The sequence below is a fragment of the Dipodomys merriami genome, unplaced genomic scaffold, assembly GCF_024711535.1.
Source record: "Dipodomys merriami isolate MVZ:Mamm:240054 unplaced genomic scaffold, mDipMer1.0.p SCAF_8, whole genome shotgun sequence".
NCBI lineage: Eukaryota > Metazoa > Chordata > Mammalia > Rodentia > Heteromyidae > Dipodomys > Dipodomys merriami.
Genome location: NW_027206401.1, coordinates 25,644,353 through 25,663,224, shown reverse-complemented (window position 1 = coordinate 25,663,224; position 18,872 = coordinate 25,644,353). Strand labels below are relative to the sequence as shown.

Below are 18,872 nucleotides of genomic sequence, written 5' to 3'. Positions count from 1 at the left end.
TTTGTTCTTAAACAGGAGAGTGGATGGCAAGGTCATTGACTAGGAAGGAAAAAAAGACTGGAAGACAGGTTTGACAGAGATGAGAACATCACTTTAGGCTTGCTACTTAGTATGGAACCTCTGAGGCTCAGAAGAGCAAGGTGCTTGGAATCCTGAATGCTTGGAAATAAGGAAGAGACAAATTGTCTCCGACTTTCCCCCATATTCATTATGTCCTTCCCCTTTTCCCTCCAGTAGAGCAAGAAGGATATTTCTTTGGAACTCCCCTATCTGGAGCTTCCAGAAGATTTCAAAGGCTAAGTCACAGGAAACACAAGTACCACAAAGCTAGGAGCAGTGGCACATGCCTGTCATCTAATACATGCAAACCCCAAGGTACTATCTGTTCTTTATGCCCATTTGCTTCCTCTCAAAATCATTTTTTTCCAGCTAACTAGCCCGCAGCCTCCATAGCCCCTGGCCCACGAAGAGAGCATGTTAGCCTCTGTATCTTTCTGGGCTTTGGCGAGATTACTTTCCCATGATGCTTCTGTATATACAAATATATTCTCACATTTGCCTTTTCTTCCATTCATCAGTCTCTTGGTGTAAGTTATTTCTGCTGCTTCAATGCCTGAACCTTCAGAGGACCAAGAGAAGTTTGTTTCCCTCCTACAAACCAGAAGACAGGCTGACAGGAAGGTACAATTTCAGACCCTCCATCAAACTTGCTGATTCCAAATCTAGCAATCTTTCCTAGAGATCTGTAGCTCACAAGTTAGAGAAGAACTAACTGCTCCGGGTGCTTGAAAATGATGAAGACCAGGGCCTTGAGAGTTACTGGCTAGAAGTTAATTTTGGTTAATTTAATATGCTAATGAGCATATACATGAGAGTTAGGACTACATACTGAAAAGAGTTTACCCATAGAAAACAAATGTAGATAGGATAAGTGGTATGAAGGCAGTTGTCTGTATAGAATTGAAATAATCATCAAAAAGGTAAACACAGTAAAGGCATGCAAAGATAAACAAAAACTGAACCAATGAGAAAAAGATGAGAAGATTAGTGAATCTACAGTAATACTTGTACTAGCTGTGCATGGTAGCTCAAGCCATAACCCCAACTATTCAGGAGGCACAGGGAGGGGAGCTGGGAGGACTAAGGCCCAAGATCAGCATTATTATGCCCATCAACTATAATAAATGCAACTGTGATCCCAGTTATGAGGGAGACATAAACAGGAGGATCATAGTCTGGGTTGGCCTGTGCAAAAACTGCAAGACCCTTCCTGAAAAATAACTAGAGCCAAAAAAAAAAAATTTTTTTTTAAAGGCTGGGGTTGTAACACAAGTGGTATAACACTCATCTGGCAAGTTCAAGGCCCAGGTTACAAACCCCAGTACTATGACCAAAAAAAAAAAATAGAATACTTTTAAGATTAGTTAATCATTAATATTTAATAACCAGCAATGGTAGAGAGATAACTTGACAGAGGTGAACACAAGAAAATAAAAGCATTATTTAAAAAAGAAATACAAATGGTTTTGCCCGGGAACTGTCCCTCTGTCCCTCTGCTTTTCACTTAAGGCTAGCACTCTACTACTTGAGTCACATCTTCACTTCTGGCTCTTGTTGATAAATTAGAGATAACAGTCTCATAGAGTTTCCTGACTGGGCTAGCTTTGAACCACAATCCCCAAATCTCACCCTCCTGAGTTGCTAGGATTACAAGCATAAACCAGCAGTGCCCAATTGCTTGATATTTTTTTTAAAAAAAAACCCTTAACAAATGTAATAATGAATATAAAAATAATACTATTTCGCTTATTCTTCCTAGTTTGCCTTTTTCCCCTCTGGCTTGATTAACAAATATGCACCATTTTTTTTCTATAAGTGAAAAGTCTTTAGAGGACTACTCCACTGCTTGCTGAGCTAGAGGAGATCAAAGCAGGAAGGGGTAAAGGTTGAAGATTTTTAGTTGGGGCCACTGGGGCCTCCAGGGAAGTCACTCACCACCCCCCCCCCCCCCACACACACACACACATGTCTCATCTCTTCAGCTGGATAGTGAAGACCTCAGTAACAAGATTCTGGCTCAGTGGTAGAGTGCTTGCCTCCTATGCATGAGGCCCTGGGTTCGATTCCTCAGCACCACATAAGCAAAAAGAAAAAAAAAAAGCTGGAAGTGGTGTTGTGGCTCAAGTGGTAGAGTGCTAGCCTTGAGCTGAAGAGCTGAGGGACAGCGCCCAGGCCCAGAGTTCAGGCCCCATGACAGGACCCAAAAAAAAAAAAACCAAGATTCTCTTCCAACAAGATTCCCAGTTTGGTGGTCTATGATCCAAGTTGGCAGCAAGGCAAGATTCATTTCTACTCCACCCGGCCCCACTCCATGATAACAGGAAGAATGTTCCATTCCATTCTGCCCCCTGCCCTGAGCTCACCCAGTCTCCTTGGCCCACCAACTCACCAGAATACACAACTTTCTTGAGGTTCTGTTCAGAATTCAGCAGCTAGCTGTTCAGAGCTCAAGTCTACTGTGTCCTGTTTCCCAGGTGACTCTGTCCTAGTTGCTTGGTGTTGCCACCACACACACACACACACACACACACACACACACACACACACACACACACACACACACACACACACACACACACACACATACACACACACACACACACACACACAGCCCTTGAAGCAGTGTAGAGCCCCTCCCAAGGCCCAAGCAGGCTGCTGCTCCCTGAGGCCTAAGAACCTCTGAATGTTGCTTGCTAAGTGCCAAATGATTAGAAACCACTGTGCCTAATTACTATTCCTTGTAAAAGCCTTAAAATATATTTTCAAATGGTTTGACTGCAGGTCACAGAAGCAAAGGCAGAAATACCAAGCTGTGCTCTTTTATGTGGGGGCTGATGCACATGAATACAGATATGGCAGAAGATGAAAGCTGGCGGACAGGGACAGGCTGCTCTTTCAGCCGCGATGGCAGCTCAGTGTGCGTGCCCATCAGGGCACAGTGCCTACTTCTGAGCTCCCAGGAACAAGCACACAGTGTCCATTCGCCCTCTCCTTCTGAAGTGGGTGCAATTTGTCTATTGCAGCCTCTTGCTTTAAATTATGCGCCATTGTAGATGTGGAGAGGTGCTTTTGTTCTGCCCAGGCAGAGGCCCTTCACATCAGCCTGGGGAAACTACTACAGCATCTTCTCTGGTAGCAAATAATTCCGTCTGCAGCAAAGTTGCCATCAGATGGTCTACTATGTGTGACACTGAAGCCCCACGTGCTACCCTTCTTTCTGCATCCTGGCAAAGGATTCACAGACAAGTCTATCTAGCCACATATACAAAGTCAGCTGCTTCATTATCCTCTGGACACCTACAAGATTCATTTGTCTCTGTAAATGGCATTATTATTCAAATACACAGCAGGTATGGTAGAACACATCTGTAATCCCAGCCCTTTGGAGGCTGAAGCAAAAGAGTAGAGAGTTTGAGGCCTGCCTAGACTACATCATGAAACTCTGCCTCAAAAAAATTAAAAAAAAAAAAAAAAAAAACCACAGGTAAAAACACCAAAACAAAACCAGAAAGGCACGCTGGGCTAGACTGAATGTATGAACGAGGAACCACACTAATGAATTCTTCCAGTTTTTAATTCCAACACATCTCAATTCCTAATAAGAAATTTAAAGGTCTAAACTCTGCTGGGAAAGGAGATTTCTCGTGCCACATTTCAAATGTAAATGTTAATTAAATTCAGTATTATTCTTTATACTGCCCAGGTGTTCCATTATAAAAAAGAAGGACATTTGCCAAGAACAATGATCACAACAAGATTATTTTCATTTTGCAGATGAGGAAACCAAGGCTTCAAGAAATAAATCATCATGGCCAGTTCAGCCAAGATGCAATACCAGCCAGTGGTAAAACCAGGATCTTAGCCTCTACAAAATTATTTAATGAGCACCAGTGGTTACTCTTGCCTATAGTCCTACCTAATCAGGAGACTGAGATCTGAGGCTCACAGTTCAAAACCAGCCCCAGGTGGGAAAGTCATCTCCAATAAACAACTCAGAAAATGCTGGAAGTGGTGCTGTAGCTCCACTAGTGGTAGAACATTAGCCTTGAGCACAAAGAGATTTGGGACAGAGCCCAGGCCTGGAGTTCAAGCCCCAGGATGGGCAAAATAAAATAAAATAAAAAATAGCTTTAAACTTGTCCTCACTATGACTATGATTGGGCTCAAAACTTGCCTAAGAGACAAACAGAAGTGATATAACCCCTGTCTTTCTCAGACAACAGGCTTTGTTTTTAAGAGATGAAGAGAAATAGTATTGGTTCAAATCCTGCACGAAGTCCTCTCTATCTTTTGTCACCTGTCTCAAAGTCCAGGCCTTAATTATCCAAACACAAAAATGGCCATGCAGAAAAACTGGGCAATTTGCCCAGCAATACCCAGGTGCGTACCAGCCCAGCCAACCCTGCACAGAGGCCTCCTGATTCCCAGTGAGAAGCTGGCAATGGCATCAGCAACTACCCCATTAGGACAGATGGGACTAGGGCAGAGAAAACACATTACTCTTCAGCTTTATCTCCAGAGTCCTAAACACCAGCAATAAATACCCTTTGAATGATCATTATTTTCTCTTTGTGAACTTTGACAGCCCAACCCACTGATCCCTGGACTAGTCCAAAGAACAATTAACCACAATGATACAACCCTTCACATTTCCCTAACATATCCCCACTTATTGAAATGACTGGGGTGAAACAACAAAAGGATTGTAAATGAATGCATTCTTTGACTTCAGCAGTCACCAAACTAGGAACTCACAGGAAAGACCTGGCAAGCAGAAGTGTTTTGTTTGGCCTAAAGACTGTTTTAAGTATTTTACAATTAGCTTGCCATCTTTTCCTCTGGTAACATGTTTAAGGGGGTAGCAAGTGTTAGGGGGATGTCCTCTCAGAACATGAGAAATACTTCCCTTTTTGCTCCAGTTCCCACCAGTGCTACCTGCTAGTCCTTGTGGATGGCTGAGCTGCAGCCTCTACTCTACTGTATTTGTATTAAAGCATTAAAATCACTGATCACTATTTCAAACTCATCACCAATGGGTTAAGGCAGTTCTGCTCAAAACAGAGCTTGTTTGGTCAAGAAGCAAATGGACAAATCAAAGCATAAGAGGACAGGCTGAGAGCCTGTCACAGCAAGTGGATTTTGTTCCTTCCTCCATCAGTAAATGGTGACATTAGTTAGAGTCACCTGTGTTCAATAGATCGTGCTTTTTTCCATGTTTGTAAAAGATTGAAGTTGGACGGGCCAATTGGGATTTTTTTTTCCAACTCAAAAACCACAAGAGATGTCTCTTACCTATATTGTGCATAGTATACCAATTTTACTCAGGCAGAAGAATGATAGTGAAGAAAAGAGCACACAGGGTGTGGGTTCCATGGTTGTTATACAGAGAACTTGAATCATGGTTTCACTGTTTTCCATGAAATCTTCGGCAAGTTACTTGGAATTTCTCAGAGCATTGGTTTTCTCACATTCCTCCATTTACCCCAAATGATTTTTTGAGCATCTACTACTAAGCATATCAAATATATTCCAAATGCTAGAGATCCTACTGTGGATAAAACAAAGTCACTGCTCTCACATAGCTTACAGTGGCAAGGACACAGAAAGTAAACAAAAGATTTATAGCTTGTCAGGTGGAGAGAAGTGCTATGGAAATAAATTACGTGAGTAAGAGAATGAGGTGGAGCTACTACAGAAGAGGACACACCTCTGACAAGGCAACCTTGGAGCAGTCTTGAATAAAGGTCAGAAGTAGGGGTTGGGAGGGTGGGGGGAAGGGAGCTAGGTTTGGTCATGTAGATATTCCAGGCAAATACTGGTCATTGTATAAATTTAATGATGTGACAAGCAAACTCCACGGGACCACTTGCTCTGATAAGTTCCTTTCCTCTCACCTTTTCTTCTTTCTGTTTGCCTTTGGGATCCATTTTCAGCCTTTAAGTCAGCATCAAGCATGCCAAAGCGAAGTTGACCAAGGGTCAGAAAATCCTACCTTGAATTCCAAATTCTAACTGATGACAATCTACTCATCAAATTTGAATTTGCTAAGGAGCAAGCTATTTTTTTTTAATCAACTATGTTTCCAGAAAAATCCTTCCTAATTAAGTACCACAGAAGACATACAGTTAATATTCTGGCATTTCTTCTTGGAGGGGACAGCAGAGCATGAGAAGTCTTGACAGAAAAGCCTGACTCACATCCTGACTTGTTTGTGGCCTATGGGATCTGACTGCATTGTGATCCACTCTGAAATCTTAACATTTTTATCTGGGAACTGGATAAAAACCAGTTACGCTACATCCTTTGGGTGTTTTGGTAAAATGTGAGTTCAGATTATGTACATAAAATGCATGCAACTTCTCAGCTCAAAGAAAAGTACCCTGGGGCTGGGAAGGTGGCTCAGTGGTAGAGCGCTTGCCTTGCATGCCTGAAGCCCTGGGTTCGATTCCTCAGCACCACATAAACAAAAAGAAAAAAAGCCAGAAGTGGCGCTGTGGCTCAAGTGGTTAGAGCGCTAGCCTTGAGCTGAAGAGCTGAGGGACAGCGCCCAAGCCCAGAGTTCAGGCCCCACGACTGGACCAAAGAAAAAAGAAAAAAGAAAAAAGAAAAGTACCCTGGGATATATACTTATTTCTAACAGAATTTGTAACTTCAAATAACAGAGGTTAACTATAACCAAACAGAAGAATATTTTATTGAAAGTGTATTGAATAAGCTTTAAGGTCCATCACTTTGGAAGCTTCTTCTAGGACATCCAAGAGCTTTTGTCTACAGAAAAGGACAGAAGCTGCTTCTACCACCAATGCTTGAAATACCTAGTCTCTGTGTTAGTTCTAAGTGGGATGAGAGTTCTGCCTCCTGAAACAGAAAAAGTAGAGTCCTCATCTCAAAATTGGTGTGCAAAATAATGACAAGTGCCCCAAACTACAACAATATAAATAATTCTTATCAGATGCCTTGTATTCTTGTGTGTTCCTCTCAGCAAAAGTACCAGTGCCTGCTTCCTAATTCTCAAGTAAGTCATCTTTTTTTTTTTTTTTTGGTCTGTTGTGGGTCTTGAACTCTGGGCCTGGGCGCTGTCCCTCAGTTCTTCAGCTCAAGGTGAGCATTCTACCACGTGAACCACAGTGCCACTTCTGGTTTCTCTTAGTTTACTGGAAATAAGAGTCTCACGGACTTTCCTGCCCAGGCTGGCTTTGAACCATGATCTCAGATCTCAGCCTCCTGAGTAGCTAGGATTACAGGTGTGAGCCACTGGTGCCTGGCTCTAGTAAGTCATCTTATTACAATGAATTTACACTCTAACTGTAAAGACCCTTTTACAGATAGATTAAATACAAATGTTACAGTTATAAATAGCATTGCCTAGTAACTAATCAAATGATAAGTGTCTAGCTCACCCACAAGTAAGGCTATCTTCCCTGGACAGGGAACACTATTCCCTTCTCTTGTACCTCTTACAAGCCTATTTCCTGTTCTTTGTCAAAGTTGAATACTTCCTCTTTTAAATCCAAGATGAAGGCTAAGTACTCCCCCTAACAAGAATGGAAGCAGCCTTTGAACCTTCTTTCCTTCCATTCCACCCTGAATTTATTTTTCTCATTAGTGGGGAAGGAAAAGAGAGAGAATACGAGCAATACCAAAACGCAGATGCAATGGAGAAGTGAAACTCACTGAATACTGTTAAATAGCATATACAGACATCAGAATGACACACTCTCTTGTACAACTAATTGATGGCAATAAAAATGTAGGAATAAAAAAGGAAAAAAATCAGTTTGAACTCTCACATGTAAGAGGGAACCTAATCAGTTCTAATAAACTTTTGAAGTACTTGCAAATCATGTTAGTTTCAAAACTCATTTTTTACTCCTTGTATTCAGATTTTTTTTAAAAAAAATCAAAAACACTTTTCACAATGTGGAAAGGGAAGCACATTTACAATCTCCTTCCAAATGGGGGCACGTGGCCCCGAAGAATAGCAACTCCATCTTTGCACATTGTTGCCCAATGCTGTCAAAATGGTAGCATTTTCAGAACAACGACATCTCTTGATACTGTGCCAGGAAGGATAGCCCATATTTGAACCTAAAAACAAAAAGTTCCCTCTGGCTTAAACAAATAATTACTGCACAAAACATTCAGTATTTAAGTAATTTAAAATGTCTAATACTGAATCAGGCATAAATCTTATACACAAACACACATACACACACACACGCATATACACACTCTCTCTCTTTTTCTCTCTATATGCATATATACATATACATATATATACATATATACTTACATATACATATATACATATATATACATATTTTATCCCTTCTGGTAAAAGGTACTCAAGGAGGAGTCTTCACATGAAAAGGGTTCCCTACCTCATGAGCAATGAACTCGTTGAAGAAACATTTATTGAAATCCAGAGTGTCTACTGAAACACTGGCTGATTCTCAGGACAGGCCCTGCCAAGCAGAAGGCAATAGATACATGGAGAGTAAAGAGAAACTGACAAGAACCTCTGCAGTTCCCAGCAGGCTCCTGGCCAAGGGCAGGAGGCTGATAATGCTGCCTGGGCTCTAGGCCAACCAAAGAGGCAGGTTACTAGGCATTCGGAAATACACTCAAACAAAAGAAGTGAAAAACAAAGGAGGGAAAGAAGGATTTGGGAACAATGGGAAAGCACTGAGAGGAAACATCAGTGGTGCCTTTTTCATGGGGGGGGGCGGGGGGGGGGGGGAATGACATGTGCATCTATAAAAAGGAACTAAAAATGGCCACAGCTGGCTGGTGGCTGGTGCGTAATATCAGTTCTCAGTAGGCTGAGGCAGGAGAATGCTCAGTTCAAAGCCAGCCTGGGTTAACTAATGATCTTGAGGCTAGTCTGGGCTATATGAAAGGCTGTTTTTAAATAATAATAATAATAATAATAAGTAAAAGCTAGGGAAGAGTGGCTGGCTGACAAGAGTGTCCCTACTCTGCCCCCTCCTTCCAAACCCGTGGAGATGCAAGTCATTCTGCATGTAGAGATACCACAGATATTTAAAATTCCCCAAGTCACTCCCTGACCTCTTTTGGAATTATCACACAAGAAGTTTATCTGGTGTTGTTTATATTCATTTCCCTCATCCAAAAAGTCCTTTTTCTAGAGATACAGGGAATCCTGCCTCCCAAGCCATAATGTAAAAATCCATCATCTCTAAGCCTGGCCCTTTTTATGAACACTTATCTCAGCATAATAGAGGCAGTGTACAATAGAAAGGCAATGTCTTCAACTGTTAGTCTCTAAACCATCAATTTATTCAAATATTCACCAGAAATATGTAAAGTTGTGCCATGAACACAGCATCTCATTTTAAAATTCCTTTCTAAATCTGATTGTAAACCATTAGGAGTACTAAGTTCAGGAAAGTTTGGGTTTTTCAGTCACCAGATTCAAGACCACCAGCTTTGTCTCAGGATCATTGTCCAGTCTCTTAAGCCACTCACTCTAGTCGGAAAGTACTGTGACTAGTCATTTCTCCTGCCTCAAAAGCATGTCTGCACAAAATCCTCAACCCTTACACCACTCTCCGGCTTCTCCTAACCCCACACCAAAACCACATCATCCAGTTTGGTGTTACAGGGAGAAATACAGGATTTGGAGCCCACCAAACCTGCAGTTCACTGGATAGAGACCACTGGGCAAAACAACCTAACCTCTTTGAAGATCTATTTCCTTATTTGTGAAATGAAATGATAGTGCCTATGTGGCATGGTCAAGAGAATTAGAAATAATTACATAAAAAGCCAAATAAGAGGTTGAATACTGAAAGAGGCCATCCCAATAATAAAAGAGACCATCCTGTCAATAAAAGAGGCCATCCCAGCCCCCTTAAGTAAAAAGTTACCCAACCCCACCCTAAAGGGGACAAGGGAACAAACAAAAGGCACCAGCCCTGTTCCAGGAAACTGTCTACAAGGTCACTTTCCCATTCCAAGGATCTGTGGGCACATGCAGCTTGGCACGTATCTCTTACTAGCCCAAATTAGGACATGTGTCTCTCCTTAAGATGATTGGTAAAAGTATGTGACTCAGTGTAAAATGATTGGCTGCCTGCGTGCAGACCCCGATGCAATACTTTAAACCTATTGGCTACTAATGCGTGGGCTTTGCCATAACGGATAATAAAGTCCTATATAAGGTCACCCTCAGGTAAGCTCCGGGCTCTCAGCTGCTGACTGGTTTAAGGTCACGCTGTGAGCCTGAGCCTGCTCGAATAAAAGCCCTATGCTGCTTGCATGAGAAGGGAACTTCTCTTGGTGTCCTCCATTCAGCGCGAGCATCTCGACCCTTCCAAATACCTGTGATTTGAATACAGAAAGCTGAGATACCTAAATGCTCATAAAGTTCATGTTTGGGAATATTTCAGGCTTTAGAGTTTTAGATTAAGCATGTTCAACCTGTAACACCTGTGCAATAAAATTCAAAAATATAAGATGAAAACAAGCAAAATTCATTTCTGGGAGGAAGCATTTCACACAACGGATACTCAAGCTGAACTACCAGTAAATAGTCAATACATAAGGATCACAATTCAAAAATGAAACAAGTGTGATCATCACAGGTTCAGAGGGGGAGGAAGTATCCCTATGTCTGTACTGTGTCCTCAGGATTTGTGGGAAGATCCCCTCCTACACTCAGAACCCCTGGCTCTCTGGCCACTGTGCTGGAACTTCGAACAAGCACTTTCTAAAGAGCAATAGGGAAAAAAAAAAAAACTAACATGCTCCAAAATGATAACAAAATTGGCTTTGTAGGTAACTCATATTTGGACTTTTCAATAGTAATTTTCTAAGGGAGACAACTACCATAAAAATTAGGCTAAATTATTCACCATGATACATAATTTCACCCGCACAGTTGTGGCTATACATTGCAAGTAGAAAATACACCATTATTTTTTTTTCCTTTCCACTTGACTTTGTATTTATTTGTTCTTTCATGCTGTCTTATTTTTCTTTGCAAACCTGTGCTTTACTCAAGCAACCTTCTCTAGTCTGAAACCAGTTTTTATTGCAATTCCCCATAAATTTGAGTCCAAAATACCCACAAAGAACTTTACTTGTGATTATTGTGAGCAATAAGTTAGATATGAAGTTCAAATATTTTCTAAAGTCAACCTTAAAAGAGAAAACATAAATTGTCCAATAAAATTTTATACTATACATTCTTGGCAGTCTCATTATTTTGACACTCCTGATTTCTAAGTGCAAGTGGCTATACCATGTGCATTCTTAAAATTTTTGTATTTTTGTTAAATAATAAAAATTTTTGTATTATTGTTAAATAATAAATTTTTGTATTATTGTTATTGTTAAGGAGTTATACAAAGGGATTATATTCCATAAGTCAGGTAATGAATATAATGTTTCTTAGACAATGTCATACCTTCCTTTGCTTTTCTCCATTTCCTCCCTCCTATCCTCACCCATAAGTGCATTTGTTATTATTTTAAATATTCTTTAACATACATGCAAGCTGACAGGCTCTATTACACACTTGTTATCCTTCCTACTTAGGAGGTTGAGATTTGAGGATTGTAGTTTGAAGCCATCCTGTGCAAGAAAGGCCATGAGACTCTTATCTCCAATTAATCACCAATAATCCAAAGGTTTTTGAGCTGTGGCTCAAATGGTAGAGCAATAGCGTGAGTGAAACAGTTCAGGAACAGTACCCAGGCCCTGAGTTTCAAGCCCCAGGATGAGCATACACTGCAATAGTATGCCTGTGAAAAGATCATATATACATCATGATCTCTTGCAGTCCAATAGAAAATATTCATACTTGCTGACCTACAAAGCCTAACCTTTCAGATCTCAGCATTTTGAGAGCTGTAGTATTTGTCAGGAGTTAAATCTTTAGAAAGCATCTAATGAGAGGATTTTCAACCTTGACCAGTCTTACTTCCCTTACATCATTTTGCCTTCTTATGTAGAATTTATCAGCACAGAGTTCTGTGAGAGCATGCATATACCCTTCTCATGAGGTTAAGGAAAAATAAAAACAATTCAAACCATTACTTCCTTATTCCAATGAATGCTTGGACACTAATCCACATACAATGAAGTGGACAATTATTTAGAATAAACTCAGATTTGGAGAAATAAAACTCGGAAAACACTCCTTTAAGAAGTTCAGGCTGGGCGCTGTGACTTATGCCTGTAATCCTAGCTACTCAGGGGGCTGAGATCTGAGGATCGTGGTTCAAAGCCAGCCCGGGGCAGGAAAGACTCTGACCTCCAATAAACCACCAGAAAACCAGAAGTGGTACTGTGGCTCAAGTTATAGAGCACTAGCCTTGAGCTGAAGAGCTGATATTAAGAGAAGCAAAGATGAGCTTTGTATATGACATCCTTCACGGCTGCTAGGTGAGTTATTTATCAATACTGCCCTGAAACTTTAGGCAAACCCAACTGGAGCCTGTCCTGACAACAATGCACAGGGTAAAACACCTCCACACATTTCCAAATGCCTTTCAGAAGGCCATACTGCCCCCACTGAGAAGTGCTGATCAAGTTCAACTCTTACTCACCCCATTTTGCCTTTGAAAACACAGAAATCCCAAGAGCTGAAGTTATTATACTCACAGCAGGTTACCGCTATGACCCAGCTGGTTCCTGAAAATCTCATAGTCTAACCCCCACATGCCCTCTCACACCTGCTCAGCTATCTTCCCTTGCCTCTGCAATCATCACCCTTCAAATCGAAGCGTCTGTGTCCCTCTGTCCCCACCCACACATTCTTCCCTGTAACACAGGCCAACTTAACTCTATTCTACATATCAGTCTCACTCCAATACTCACAGAGTGAGCCTTATTAACTCTAATGACAAAGATCTCTAATTCAGCATTCCCTTTCTTGAACCACAAATGACCTCCTTTCTGTCCTTGAGATCATCTAGTTTATAACCAGCCCATTCTGTCAGTTCCTTCCTTCCCACAGCACCCAGGATAACTACTTCAACCTTGTTGCCTTAACATGGCCCAGAAGCAGTACATCCTAAGTCTCATCTATTACCTCACCATCAGCATTTCTTCTGTTCTCCTTGCACAGAAGTGTCAATTATATATGTTGAATTCTGTATCCATGCAGACCTATGATACTTCATATCATTAGCTATGGCATATTTCTATTCTGTGAAGTTCAAGCTGCTTGAAAAGTTCTTTCAATGGCCATATCAGACCTGCCAAGTAAATCCCTAATTTGATCCATTTATCACAAACATTTTTGTTCTCCTAATAACAAAGCAGAAAGTATGTGGATGTTTCTTTCAGTGATCTCTTTGTTCACGCCTTGTGTCCAAGTAGAATTCCCTTTTTCTAAAAACCTGTTTCATAGGTTCTCCAAAATTCGATTTCAGTTAATATCCTCCATAAAGCTCTCAATTCTTGATTCACATCAATGAAGAATTTCTCAAATTGTTAACCATGACAGATTTGCAAAGATGTCAGAATTTTTAGATCACCATTCAAGTCATTTTCTTTTACACATCAGGGAAAACGTTTGATGCTCCGGCTCACACAGCCTCTGGTCAGGTTTATTATTTGTACTCAAGGCCATGCCTCAAGTGTCTCCTCTTCCTGTCCAGATTCTTTCAAATACATAGGTGAGTCATTTTTTCATAACAGAACTTCCAAAATATCAGCATTTCTCCTTAAAAACATGCTTTTGTATACATTTTAGAAAGATCAACTGTTATGTTCTGCACTACCATTCATTTAGCACTTAAAAATAGAAATGAAAACATTGTGCGTGCTTAATTCTACTTAGAAATGTAATGCCATTCCTATTTTTCTTGTTAACTCTGATTTTTCCCCTAAGTCAAAAATTATCTCCTGCTTACTTCCCAAAACAAACCACTTATGTCCATCCTTCACTCCTCACCACCAAACCCAAATCAACTATTTTATTAATTCTTTTAGGGTTTCATTATGTTTTCCAAGTTGGTCTCAAACTCATAAATGATCTTATATGATCCTCCTCAGTCTCCCAAATGCCGGAATTGCAGGCATGTGCCACCACACCCAACTCTAAAATCTTAAACGGAGCAGCCAAAATTTATGTCCAAATGAAAGCTTTTAATATTTTTTTTTGTCAATTGTGGGGGCTGAACTCTGGGTCTGGGTGCTGTCCCTTTGCTCTTCAGCTCAAGGCTAGTGCTTTACACTTGAGCCACAGCACCATTTCTGGCTTTTTTCTGCTTATGTGATGCTGAGGAATCGAACCCAGAGCCTCATGCATACAAGGCAAGCACTCTACCAATGAGCCAACTTCCCAGCCCTGGCTTTTAACTTTTGAAGCATCTTTGTTTCAAATCAGATGCATTTTACAGGGCCCTTTCCCTTTGTGTCTAAGTAAGGAGAATAAAGAAAATCATGCTATTTAACTTGAAATCATTTCTTACATTTCTAAAGTATATCTTCTAACCCTTTACCATTGTTACTCAACAATGCCATACATTATTTAAACTTACATTTTAAGTGTATATATGACATTTAATTTTATATATGACATTTAAATAATATATACCATATATTATTTAAACTTACATATTATTTAAACTTCCAACTTCATGCCCCTCGACTATTAGATGGTGAAAAATCTTGGTGTTCAAGGGGTAGGGTACCATGTTTTTTTAATTAATTTTTTTTTTGTCAGTTGTGGGGCCTGAACTCTGAGCCTGGGCACTGTCCCTCAGCTCTGCAGCTCAAGGCTAGCGCTCACCACTTGAGCCATAGCACCACCAGCTTTTTCTGCTTATGTGGTGCTGTGGAATCGAACCTAGGGCCTCATACATGGGAGGCAAGCACTCTACGACTGAGCCACCTTCCCAGCCCAGTACCAAGTTTTGGTATCATGTTTTTACCTCAGGTCCTCAGATTCACTCATGCCTGACTGCTCAGCTGGTGCTACTTGAGCTCCAGCTCCAGCATTGCTTTTTGCTGGTTAAAGATAGAGTCTTGAGGACTTCTCTTCCCTACTGGCACTGGACCACCATCCTCTGGATCTCAGCCTTCTGAAGTTGCTAGGATTACAAGGAAGTGCCACAAACACCCTACTAGGTGGTAACAGTCTTGAATAGATATTGAAATGAGGATTCTGGATCTAACTGGTGCCATCTTGGCCATATAGTGGATAATAGAGTATTGGGTTTAACTGGCACCATTTTGTCTTCATGATAGAGGCTAGGAAGTTCCACCCCCAGGTAATGGGTGCTCCTGAATTCCTAGAGGCAGGAGCCAGGACTTACATGATAGGTTCCTGAACCTGTCAGTCCTGTGCCTCTATAGTTTCCTGTGACCCTGCACCCTGAGACTGACCCTATTTAGGCCAAACCAGCTTAGACAGGACTGCGACATGCCTTGTCTGCTAACTCTCTGGTCACCATGGTGTCCCACTTCTGCTCTCCATTGGAGTTGATTTGGTTGGTTGGTATTTATTTGTTGCTCTTTCTTTCCTCTCCTGTTCTCATGGCTCAGTTTTCTAACAGTGTTAATTAAGTGTATTCAAGGGGCCACAGGTCTCTGTGACAAGAGTCCACCTACAGTTTCCGGCTCTCTAACAAAGACTCTCAATTCTACCCCTCAAAATGTGGTTTCTCTGTTTGTCATGACTGAGTTCTCTTACAATAATATTTTACATTATTTCTCTCCTTCCATGCTTTTATTCTTACTTTTTCCCTCTTTTTTTTTTTTTTTTTTTTTTTTTTTGGGGTCCGGTCGTGGGGCCTGAACTCTGGGCCTGGGCGCTGTCCCTCAGCTCTTCAGCTCAAGGCTAGCGCTCTACCACTATGAGCCACAGCGCCACTTCCGGCTTTTTTCTTTTTGCTTATGTGGTGCTGAGGAATCGAACCCAGGGCCTCGAGCATGCAAGGCAAGCGCTCTACCACTGAGCCACCTTCCCAGCCCACTTTTTCCCTCTTTTAATTAATGTTCCATCAGTTAACTCTTTTTAATGAAGGCCTTAGAAAAGACCATAGTCAAATCACAGAATATCAACCCATTGTTGCTCCTGTAAGGTACATTGAATAGTACAGATTGGATGTTGCCAGCATTTTTTTTTCTTTTTTGGCCAGTCCTGGGGCTTGAACTCAGGGCCTGGGCACTGTCCCTGTGCTTCTTTTGCTCAAGGTTAGTACTCTAACACTTGAGCTACAGTGCCATTTCTGGCTTTTTCTGTTTATGTGGTACTGAGGAATTGAACCCAGGGCTTCATGCATGCTAGGCAAACACTCTACCACCAAGCCATATTCTCAGCCCCTTACCTGCTTTTAATGTTTGATTTTACACTTTATTTTAAACAGAACCACAATGTAGAGAAAAAAAACGTGTGTGGGTGTATGTATGATCTAAAGTCTGTTCAATGAAGGACAAAATAGAAACTAAGGTTCAAAGATGTCACAAATTTCAATTCCCTAATCTCTAGACCCAGAGTTCCACACCTCCTCTCTTCCCACTGAGAAAGGTGATAATGTCACTGAACTATTTGAGCTTCTTACAAACTGCCTCGAGTTTTTAATCTCTTTCATCATTAAAGAAATATATTTGATTGAAGTGCTTTATAACCTGTCTAAAAGCTCATTTAAGAATTTTTATCCACATGAAGAATGTTCAGAGAAAATTCTCATTACAATAATAATTATAGTAATTCTCATTCTCTACAACCTAGGTTGAAGCAAACTAGGCTAAGATGTAGGTTTGGCAGGAGCAAACACAGGAAGACTTCTAACACAGATCTGTGACTTGAAACAGAGAACTTGGGCTGCTTGGCCAGTTGTATCACTAACTACTTTGTCTTGATAAGGTGCCTGGATGTTTCTGGCTTCTTTCCTTCCTTGTAAGTCAAGGCCGGAGAGAATGGGAACAGAAATATCTGTTTAAGCTTCAAAATCACACAGTTCTAGGAAATGAAAAGAAATGCACTGAATTACTTCTCTGTAACACAACTAAATGAAATCTCTTGACAGGAATTTTCCTCAGTTAAATTATGAATCCCTGATGTTTGTAACATCAGCTCATATTGACATTAAACGTAGCCAATTGAATCCATAACTAATTCAACTCATTTTATTTTCATCAGGGGCTATCACTATACTTTATTTTAAAAGTTTTGACAAAATTGCTCATTAAGAGCACGAAATAGCCTAGAGAGAACAGACTAACCATAAAATAAGACCAGCAACTCATACTTACCAAGTTCTTGCCATCTGCCAGGGACTCTTTTTAAACGTTTGCAAAGGTAGTTTTCACATTGACTCCTTACAGTAACCTCGCCATCTCAATCTGTCCACTGAGAAACAGAGAAGTGCTGGAGCTCCTGGCCCAAGGTCACATTAGGGTAGAACACTAGACTTCCATTCCAGACCATGCCCCTACTGCTCATTTGGGCAAATCTTTCACTGTACAGACTTCAATGAAGAGGCTGAGTGGTGCTAGCAAAACAGGAAGGTTAGTCCAGTCTGTCACTACCCACAGAAAATACAACACTGGAACGTATTTTCCACATCTAACCTGGAGGTATGGGAGTAGGGCTTGACTTGTTTGGGATTTATGTAAGGGGTAGTATTGAGGTTTGAACTCAGAGCCTCAGGCCATACTCCAGACCTCTTTTGCTTTTCCAGATAGGGTTTTGAGCTTTTGTCAAGATGTCACTCCTCTGACCTCAATCATCCTATCTTGGCCTCCCACACCTCAATCCCTGGAATTACAGGTATGCACCACCACACCCAACAAGGTACACACCTTTAACAGTCCCACTCTGGTGTTATAATGTGGAGGAGACATGAAAGTGTATACCACAGACATCTGGGAAAAGACTGGCATTCTCTCAGGAGTACGTTCTAGAGCTAGCCACCTATCTCGCCCTCCAGTATTTGGCATAAATGGATCTACACCAAAGCAAGCAGCCCAGGTTCCCAGCCCAAAGAGATTATCAAAGCATCTGTGGAAGTAAAAAGCAGACCTAGATACTTTCCATCAACCTCCCTTGGACTCATGCAATCCATTCCCCTCCCTCTGACTCTGAGCTGACCTGTGCTGCCTGTCAAATAACTACCAATTCCAGACCAACTCCCACTCAGAGGTTAGCCAACAGCCATCTCACTACACCCTCCCTGCTCCACAATGAAGACAATAACTAAATCGCATGTAAGAACCAGCCAGCAAGGGGACAGGAGTCATTTTAAGTGGCAGTGTTATTTCTGAGATCCCTCCCAAAAGCTATGGCTAATGTCACTGCAGGCAGGCACTTAATCCATCATCATGAATGCCAGACTCTGAATTTTTGCTGGCTAAGTACTTCCAAGAGAAGGCTGCTAATGGGAAGTAACATGGGAGGGCCCATGACTTGGCCTAGTTTGCTTATCTCTTTACACAGTTGGTCAGGGTTCTTGGGGTTGAGGGAAAGTAGTGAATCTGTGACAAGAGTAACCATTGTCTTTGAGGAGTAAAAGCAATGGCTACTGTTTCTTCAGCTTTCTGCCCACTATAAACGCTAACGATGCCCTTTTGTTTCAGAGGAGGTGAGCAGATCAAACACTACCACCCAAACCTATATCACACACTGGTCCTTCAAGCAGGATTTAAGAATATCTAGTAGTAAAATATCCTAGATAGTTTGGATAACCTGTCAACCTATCCCACTCAACCACTGATGAGCTAAAGAGCATGGGCCTGCCATGCGTATTATGAGTCCTGACTCCGGAGGGGCTTTATTGAGCCTTCACACTCTTGCTTTGCCATCAACAGAGCTCATGACAGACGCTTTCTTT

The 18,872-nt window shown here is 41.2% G+C and overlaps 1 protein-coding gene across 4 annotated transcripts in view; it reads right to left on the bottom strand.

Annotated features, from left to right (window-relative positions):
• The window catches only part of Arhgap18 (Rho GTPase activating protein 18), a 186,261-nt gene that overhangs the window by 80,428 nt on the left and 86,961 nt on the right, over positions 1–18,872 (bottom strand). Inside the window, exon 1 of one of the 4 annotated variants that reach the window (XM_070010775.1) lies at positions 2,450–2,585. The exons of the other annotated variants lie outside the window; for them this stretch is intronic. The gene's annotated coding sequence lies outside the window, so the exon portion shown is untranslated. Of the gene's footprint in view, positions 1–2,449; positions 2,586–18,872 lie in introns of those variants that run through there. 4 annotated transcript variants of the gene reach the window in all.